We start from the raw sequence: 8,264 nt of genomic DNA on the forward strand, positions 1-8,264 counted from the left end.
TGTGAGATTTCTTAACATTTAAACGTCTTAATAACAAATGGACTTGTACAAAGGGATTAGCAATTATGGTGCGGTTGTAGATTGGGAAAATCGGAATTCCCTTTGGTCAAAGTTGCAATGATCCTAGCTACAAAAGTAACATCGTAAGTTACATCCGGTGTTTGCGTTTTCATTGCTATTGATACCAAGAGGCTTTTCCAGTACCTGTCACTTTTTGGCCCTAATCAGTTTCACAATAAAGCAGCGTTTAACCCCAGCTCTAAGGCTGTAGCTTTATTGATAACGTGCAGAACTACTGCATAGTGTCAGAAGTTAAAGGAAACTGATACCCCATGAAATCGCCCTGAGTGGCATTGAATACGTACATTATGCAATAGGATAGCAGCAATCTCAAGGGGAAATGGCATCGCTTCAAACAACACGTGGAGTTAAATAATGTGAACAACTTACCTGGGCATATAGATGACGGACACTTTATACGATCATATTCGACGCCATAAACGTTTACATTTCCACCGCATGACTGTAAATTGCCTGAATGATAGCAGTAACGTTCGCGTTGTCGATAACACTTATCATCGCACGGTGTCCATCTAGACCACGCGGTCCATCCCAGGCTCGTTTCTGAAGAAAGTAAAATTAGAATAGGCCATTTCCGAGTTCCTGTCTGCCTCCTCTTAAAAGCGAGTCTAAGTGCGAAGTTTTTGTTATGAAAATTAGTTTTCATTCATATGTAAAGTAGAACTAAATACCATTACAAAAACTTTGCACTTAGACTCGCTTTGAAGAGGAGGCGGATATGAACTCGGAAATGGCCTATTCTAAAGCCACGTTCGACGTTACGTTCGGCGTTGTTTTTCTATTAGAGACTACAGAAAAAATCTTTAAAACTCTGTCAACAAATATCATAGCTCGGGAAGATAAAACTTCACGAATTAACCGCATGTAAACGTTTAATCCCCGGATTAGACATTAATTTAATAGCATCAGTGACAAATTTTTACTTAATTTTGGGGCGAAATTTAAGCGTTAATTTATAATTTCACATGTGAAATTACAATGTTGCCATGGTAACTTTACGTACAGTGCCAAAATGGCGTCTTATGAACGTAATTTGTTACCCATGATATTAATAGCTAATCAAATGGTATACTCGTGAAATTAGGGAACAAGTTGACTTTCGTTTTGTCCAAAATAAAATCAAATAACTTCCCAAGCCTAAAGGATCGGAAAATTAATTGATTTTGGACAAAGCGTGAGTGAAATTATTACCAAACTCACTCGTCACCATTTGATTAACCATACTAATCCGCGCATGCGAAAACAAACTACATTAAACCGTTGCTAACCTTTACCTGCGCATTACAAACGATTACATAACAGAAAATAACACACAACTTTTTCCTCTCAGCTTACAAATCTACTGCGACCTTCACTTACAAACGGAATCGTAATGCACCAATCCTCACAACCAATCACCTTACTTTTCCCAATACCAATCACAACACAGACCAGAGCACCACTACATTAGTTTGAATTTCCAGGCCTCTCTTAACTCTGAAGATGAGTTCCCCTCAGGTTGTCGAGACGTCACTCACTGTCAACAGTCCTTCTCAGGACTACTTTTCCGCCAGACAATCAAATTCCACCGAGGTGCGCATTACTCTGTTTATTTCCTTTTTTGAAAAAGAACTTCTTTTCAAGCTACACAAAAGTTTCTTCTCGGAATCGATGTCTTAGCGGTGGGCTGTATTAGATTTAATTTCCGCTCACTAAAAATTGAGGAATTTACCGTTCGCCATAGATTTTATTGCAGGTATTGAACTTCTTGTGCTGAGTACACCCCCTACTCCAGTTTTAACACTGCGTTAACAAGGTCCTTACCACTTTTACTCGCTGGCCATCCCACGATATGCTGAAAAACCCTTTACATCCTGTTGTGCTCACTCATCACATTAATCAATTGGAAGTTTTTTTTGTGCAAAAAGTAAGGCTTTTTTTCGCTTTTTCCGCAAGTATCGTTCACCGTGCGAGCTCAATCGTGTTATTTAAGTGTCCCGACACTCAAACTTCATTATTCCAGAAAAAGTCAAATTCTTAGCGCCGAGAAATTAACAAATTGATTTCAGTTTTTCATGCGTCTGTCACGTTATTGATCATGAATTTCGTCATAATATTGTCAAAGTAGCTGTGGATCCACGAAGAGATAGCCGAGTGGATCCGCAGACTACAGACTACTTATGACGAAATTCATTGTCAATAACAGGACAGACATATGAAAAACTGACATCAATTTGCTTTTTACAATAACAAGAAGGCAGAGGGGTCGTAATTAAGTCAAAACACGAGAAAAAGGCGAGACACAAATGCGAGAAACTTCAATCTGACGCGAGCAATATCGCGTCATTATCGCATAAATTATAAATACACGTGTCTATCCGCTTATTGACAATAAAAACCAGGCCAATGAGCGCGCGAGAATTTTGCAGTCATTGTAAAACATATATTTTACGTCAACTGGCTGCCATTTTTCTTCTATTCCCACGGCCAAGATGGTGACATGCCTGGCTCTATCCGTGGGATGACGTCACAAGGTGTTTCCTAAATCACTGTTGCAATGCAAAGCAGTTTGTTACGTCATCTCAGTAACAGGCGCATGCTCACACTAGCTCGGCCTTCTGGTTTTTGTTAAACTAAATGCCCCCTTCATTCCAAAGTGAACACGGGAGAATCTTTCTGTACTGGGTTAATAGATTTATTTCAGCAAAGAAAAATATTTGATGTTATGGCCACTTTCATTTTCGTCAGTTTTGGTAAATGAACAGAGTTAAATAAAACAACTTACTTCTGCAGTCGTATAATGAATTGAGTTTCACAACATCTCTGTAACTAAGTAATCGCCCATTTGTGTTCCCGAGCTCCATGGTTTCATTTTCGAGGGCTACAATGGTTGGTCTTCCGTTTATAGTAAATGCTCTTCTATCGTAGTGCATGACTGACTGATGGTCATAGGACACTCCCAAATGGTCGATCGTTCTCCAGGAATATTTGTCAAATTGGTCAGCAAGGCCTGAAAGATAGCCGTAGAGTGGTTACTGTTCACTTTGACCTCAGGGTCTCGTTTTGAGCGCGTCAGATAGGCAACGCTAATACCAAAGTCCCTTGTATCTTTGGTAACATAACATATATAGTTCATATGAATGGACTGGTTTTGAAACTCTCGAAACTTCAATAGCAAGAACAGTACTAAAACATTGAAACACACTCCATGTTAATTTTTGTCTGTGACCATGCACAATCTCTTGTCCTCAGTTTCCAACTGAGTTTTGAATAAATTAATCGAAACTATTGATTGGTAAAAGAGTGTTGTTTGCGAATGGTCAGGGCCAAAATAGCGAACAAAAACTGCCCCCAGTTGCTCTTCTCCCCAACTTCAAGATCACCCGTGTCTCGGAATACATGACAATTAACGTCACAAAGTGTCCCCCAAATGCTGCTCTTCAAGTAAAGAGAAACAGCTTCAGCTGTTAAAAATGCCGTTCGCTAACTTTTACCTTTACCTTGTTGGAAATAGGGATCAAATGCTTAGACTGTAAAAATTGGGTGTGCAAATTGGGTGTGTACATACATAGCCTCAACAGTCCACCACCTAAGAGGACGATTTACCCAAATTGGACCAGTCCTCATCAGCGTCAGAAAAGTGTTTATTTTTAAACCAAGTCATGTGGGTAAGACCAAATGTTGTACCCAATTCAAACCCTTAGGGCATAAAACGTTTTGTTCAGGTATCTCCATATCATTTAAAGTGCTACTACGATGAAAATTTTGCAAGTCCTTTTTTCTTTAGATTTTGAAAATGGACGTACATAATAGGTATCAGGCCAATTTTTCTATCAAAATTTCCACGGGAAGTATGATTATTGTAACGTAGTTTTTCGGTTTTCGCTGTCCGCCGTTACTCGAACAGCAAATGACCGTGAGCGAGGAAAAGGGTTGGGTCTAGCTGGATCGCCTAGGGTCTGACGTCATACGCGCAACGCTCAAAATAAAGGCGGCTAATTTCCTACGCCATCTATGAGATGTGAGAGATCGCCGAGTTGCTCTTTGCTGGTATTATATTCATTACTCCTTGATCGACTTTTTCGCTTTGTCAAACGCCACGAAGCGATGCGCGTATGACGTCACGAGCCAAGTCTTGCGTGAAGACCGCTTACAAAATAGTCGCAGTCTCCTCCAATGCCGTTCGAGTAATGGCGGACAGATTTTTAGCGGTTATTGGCTGGCTATTTCCCGAATTATCTCGCTTCTATCGTTCCAAATTTAAATGCATTGTATTATTGTGAACATGTTGACTTAATAGACCTCTTCGGCTTGTACATTTTGTTTTCCAAATACAGATCATGTGATAATACTCAGGAGGCTTGGTCCTTTGTTTTGTTCATTAAAAAGAGTGTATACAGGCATATTCATGCTTGCATGCCCTCATTTTAATGAACAAAACAAAAGACCAAACCTCCTGAGAATTATCACATGATCTGTATTGGAAAAACAAAATGTACAAGCCGAAAAGGTCTATTGATGTTGAAAAAATCCGAAAAGAAAACCAAAAATTTTTGACGTAGTAGCACTTTAAAGTGAATGCTACATCATAATGCAAAAAACAATACACCAATAATCTTAACCCCAGGAGATTTGAATTGGGTAAAATACTTGGTCTATTCTCGGTTTTCACATGACGTCACGACCACCATGTTGGTGCCCCTAAACAATGAAAAGGCGGCCATGTTGGTGCCTCGACCAAATCCTCCGGGAATTGAACTCTGTTATTATGCAAACACTTCCATTTGTTTTCGTTGAAAAACATGCCTGTTGATCACGTGAGTGAAAACCAACAATTGTTTATTTGCCCGCAAAACTTGGTTTAAAAATGGACACTTTTCAGAGGCTGATGGGGGCAAACTTGATACCAGATTCTCACTCTTGGGTAATGGACTCTTGGTGACCCACATTGCCCAATCATTGCCTGACCAACCGAATTTCAACAAGACCTGGAAAAGGGACAAACTTCCATGTATGTGGTCGAAGTTTCAATTACCACCCTTACGTGGGCCCATTTCCATGATGGATTTCCTGGGATTTCTAAGGCCTTCCCAGGGAGGTCCAAGTTCCCTCAAAAGATTTGCTTGTGCTCCCTTGTTCCCGAAATTACTTCAAAAACTTGTTCTCCGCCTTTTGATACCTAAAATGGTTTATGTTTCCTAAGATGTTTTGCCATTGTTCCCCTGTACCCCAGTTCAAATTAGCTTAGTTCTCTTGTTCCCCAAAACCCCTGGGAGGCCCTTTTTCCAGCACTTCTATTAACCCTTTGATAGATAATTCTGTCGCATTTCTCAACACGTTTGGCAAGCCTACTAACGTTTAGACGTTCTTTTACGGCCGAAGGTATATATTTTGCGTCCAATCAGCTTTTTGTGTTAGCGCCTAAACTCTCTTACCAGAGAAGTGAAAGGAAAGAAAGGAAAAGTAAAGGAAACGAACTTAATTTAAGTTTCTAGTCTTCTAGCACTGGAGTACTAATTGGAGACACTGTAATTTGTATTTGAAATTAACAATTAATGCAAAACAAGACAAACGTTGGTTTTTGAGGACAGGAGAAAACCGGAGTACCCGGAGAAAACTTCACGGTGCAGAGTAGAGAGCCAACAAAACTCAACCCACAAATGACGCCGAGTCTGGCAATCGAAACCAGGCCAGATTGGTGGGAGGCCAGTGCCCTCATGGCCAAGGAAGAATGTTCTCCCAACCAATTTGATGAAGAGGTGAGGAAGTTAGTGCGCATGTGTAAGGAGATTACAGAAGTGACATGAATGAGAGAAGTTGGCGGAGATTGTGTATGAGGAAGTTTTGAGAAAGTTCGACCTGGATACACAGCAATCACTAAGGAAGGAAAAAGAAAAAGCCTGGACAATCGAGAAGCAAAACACAAATGGATGAGTGGAGGAAGGAGAAAGAGAGGCTCTCTTCATTAGTAACTTATTGCAAACTCTCTTACCAGGGAGAATGTTTTCCCAATAAATCTTGACAAACTTATCTCTGTCGCTTCTGGATTGTTCATGCAAGAAACCTAAGAATAAATACAATTTAAAACTAGAAGAGGATGACCAAAATTTATAACGTTGCTAATTAACTCAGATGGAAATATAAATGTTACATGAATGGACATTATTTGGACTATTAATGCAAAGCAATTTCTTACGCCATCTCAAGAATAGGCGCATGCCCACACTAGCTCGACCGTTGGAAAACTCGAACAAGCTTCCCATGAGCCATATTAGGGAATGTTCGCTCATGACACTGTTCGCATTTTGTTTCATAAACATGCGAGATTGCTCGCAGAAGGTATCATGCCATTTACAAATTGACTTCAAAGGTACAAGAACTTGTTAAACTTACTCAAATTTCTAGTTTTAAGCCTTTTGGCTTTGATAATGAGCCAGTTGTTAGCCATCAAAAACTGATATATTCTTAGGGGGGAAAAGCTCCGTACATCCATACATCCTTCGAAAATATCGAATTTTCAAAGCACCATCAGAGATTATCTGGTATATGGCGTTCAAATTTTCAGAGATAGCTCATTAAGCAAATGAACTTTCAATGTTTAGAACTTTATTGAAGTTTTGCATCTGACGTCACGGCCGCCATGTTAGTGTTCAGAACAATGCAGTAAATTGTCTTTTGGCAATTTAACTCAATTATCATTCAAACCTTGTAGGGCCATTTTCTATTGTTTTGTAACCAACATGGTTGCCTCATCGCGCGGATGCAAACCAAGAATTCTTTATCCCATAATTCGCTATCCCATAATACAGTTCATTTTGGGGGGTTGTCTGAATTATTACCACACACGGGGCAAAATTACTAAATGCTGATTGGCTGAGACGGACGGCATTTTTTCTTAATATCGAAGGCAATTTTGGTAATCAGGAGGGTATGATTACTTGATCCTGATTAGTTAACAGCTGCTTTTTCAGAGCAAACGAAGTTACATGTACAAGAGAATCTTCTTCCAGATTCTGACTCCAATAAACTGCTTTTTGTCCACATATAAAATACATCTTGAGCGCTATTTCTGTTGTCAGCAACGATTAATTGAATTGAACTCTAACCGAATGAAAGCGTGTTGAGTTGATTGTCATTTGTCGAGGAATTGAACGGGTCTCCTTCAATAATTTTGCCTTGTATGTCATAAACATGTAATGCCAATGTGCGCTCGTGCAATTAAGGATTAATTTCACTTATCTTTTCAAAGTTTTCCAAATTGTCCTCATCGCTTAGCAACTCGGGCAATTTTGTGAAAACTTTGAAAAGACATGAAATTAAACCTCAATTGCCCTCGGGCGCATGCGATTACATCAGAAACCCATAAGAGTTGAATCGTGTAACGCGCGTTCACAGCTTTCGAATATTCGGTGCGAACTGACTGGTTGAATGTTTCAGTGCTAAGTACCATATTTGGAAACAGCTCGCTCTAGTTGTTCCAAATATGGTTCTTAGGAAATTGAATATTCAGAAGTTTGTTTCCCAGCACACAAGGGGCCGTTACACGTTTCAACCCTTATGGGTTTCTGATTACATATACAAACAATGGATATTCAGTTCACTGAAGCATGATGCAGTCGCAAGAGTAAATAACTTGTATTGTTTGTTTGTTTTTTTTTTTTTTATGAAAATAATCCACCAAAGCGTATTGCATTATGGGATAGGGAAAGGGCCAATTGACTCAAGGTTGTCAAACGACATCCCAGCGTTATGCGAACAACGAGCGTAAAGGCTCGTTTAAACGGTTTCAACATTTAACAAACATTCGTTCAACAAAAGCTGAACGGATGTTGGGCAAACGTTGAACGAAAAAACAAAGTTGTGCGGAGGCCGTTTAAACGGTTCCAACATTGCGCCAACATTGCACCAACAAAAGAACCAACACTTCCGTGAAATTTGATTGCGAGGAACTAAGAACTAGAAACCAGTCTCTCTCGTCCACATAAACTACGCCAATTTGACTTTTTGCAGCCTGATGTGAGCATGCGTGTGTTCTACATTTGTTGAACAGAGTGTTCAAAGGGCTTCAACACCAATCAGCATTTTCGAGAACAAAGAAAAAGTTGAATCGATGTTGAGTGAAAGTTTAAACCGAGTTGAAATTGATTCAGCACGCTTTCAACAAGCTTTCAACAATGTTGGACGACCTGTTCAAACGCCCCGAA

The 8,264-nt window shown here is 39.8% G+C and overlaps 1 long non-coding RNA gene across 1 annotated transcript; it reads right to left on the bottom strand.

Moving 5' to 3' along the window:
- Positions 1–450: 450 nt before the first annotated feature.
- Positions 451–6,127, bottom strand: LOC138031228 (uncharacterized). Its single transcript, XR_011128219.1, has 3 exons — positions 6,053–6,127; positions 2,846–3,070; positions 451–624 (listed from the first exon to the last, which is right to left on the bottom strand). It is a non-coding gene; the product is annotated as an uncharacterized lncRNA (long non-coding RNA).
- Between the last annotated feature and the right edge of the window lie 2,137 nt (positions 6,128–8,264).

Source organism: Montipora capricornis, chromosome 14, assembly GCF_036669925.1.
Source record: "Montipora capricornis isolate CH-2021 chromosome 14, ASM3666992v2, whole genome shotgun sequence".
Lineage (NCBI taxonomy): Eukaryota > Metazoa > Cnidaria > Anthozoa > Scleractinia > Acroporidae > Montipora > Montipora capricornis.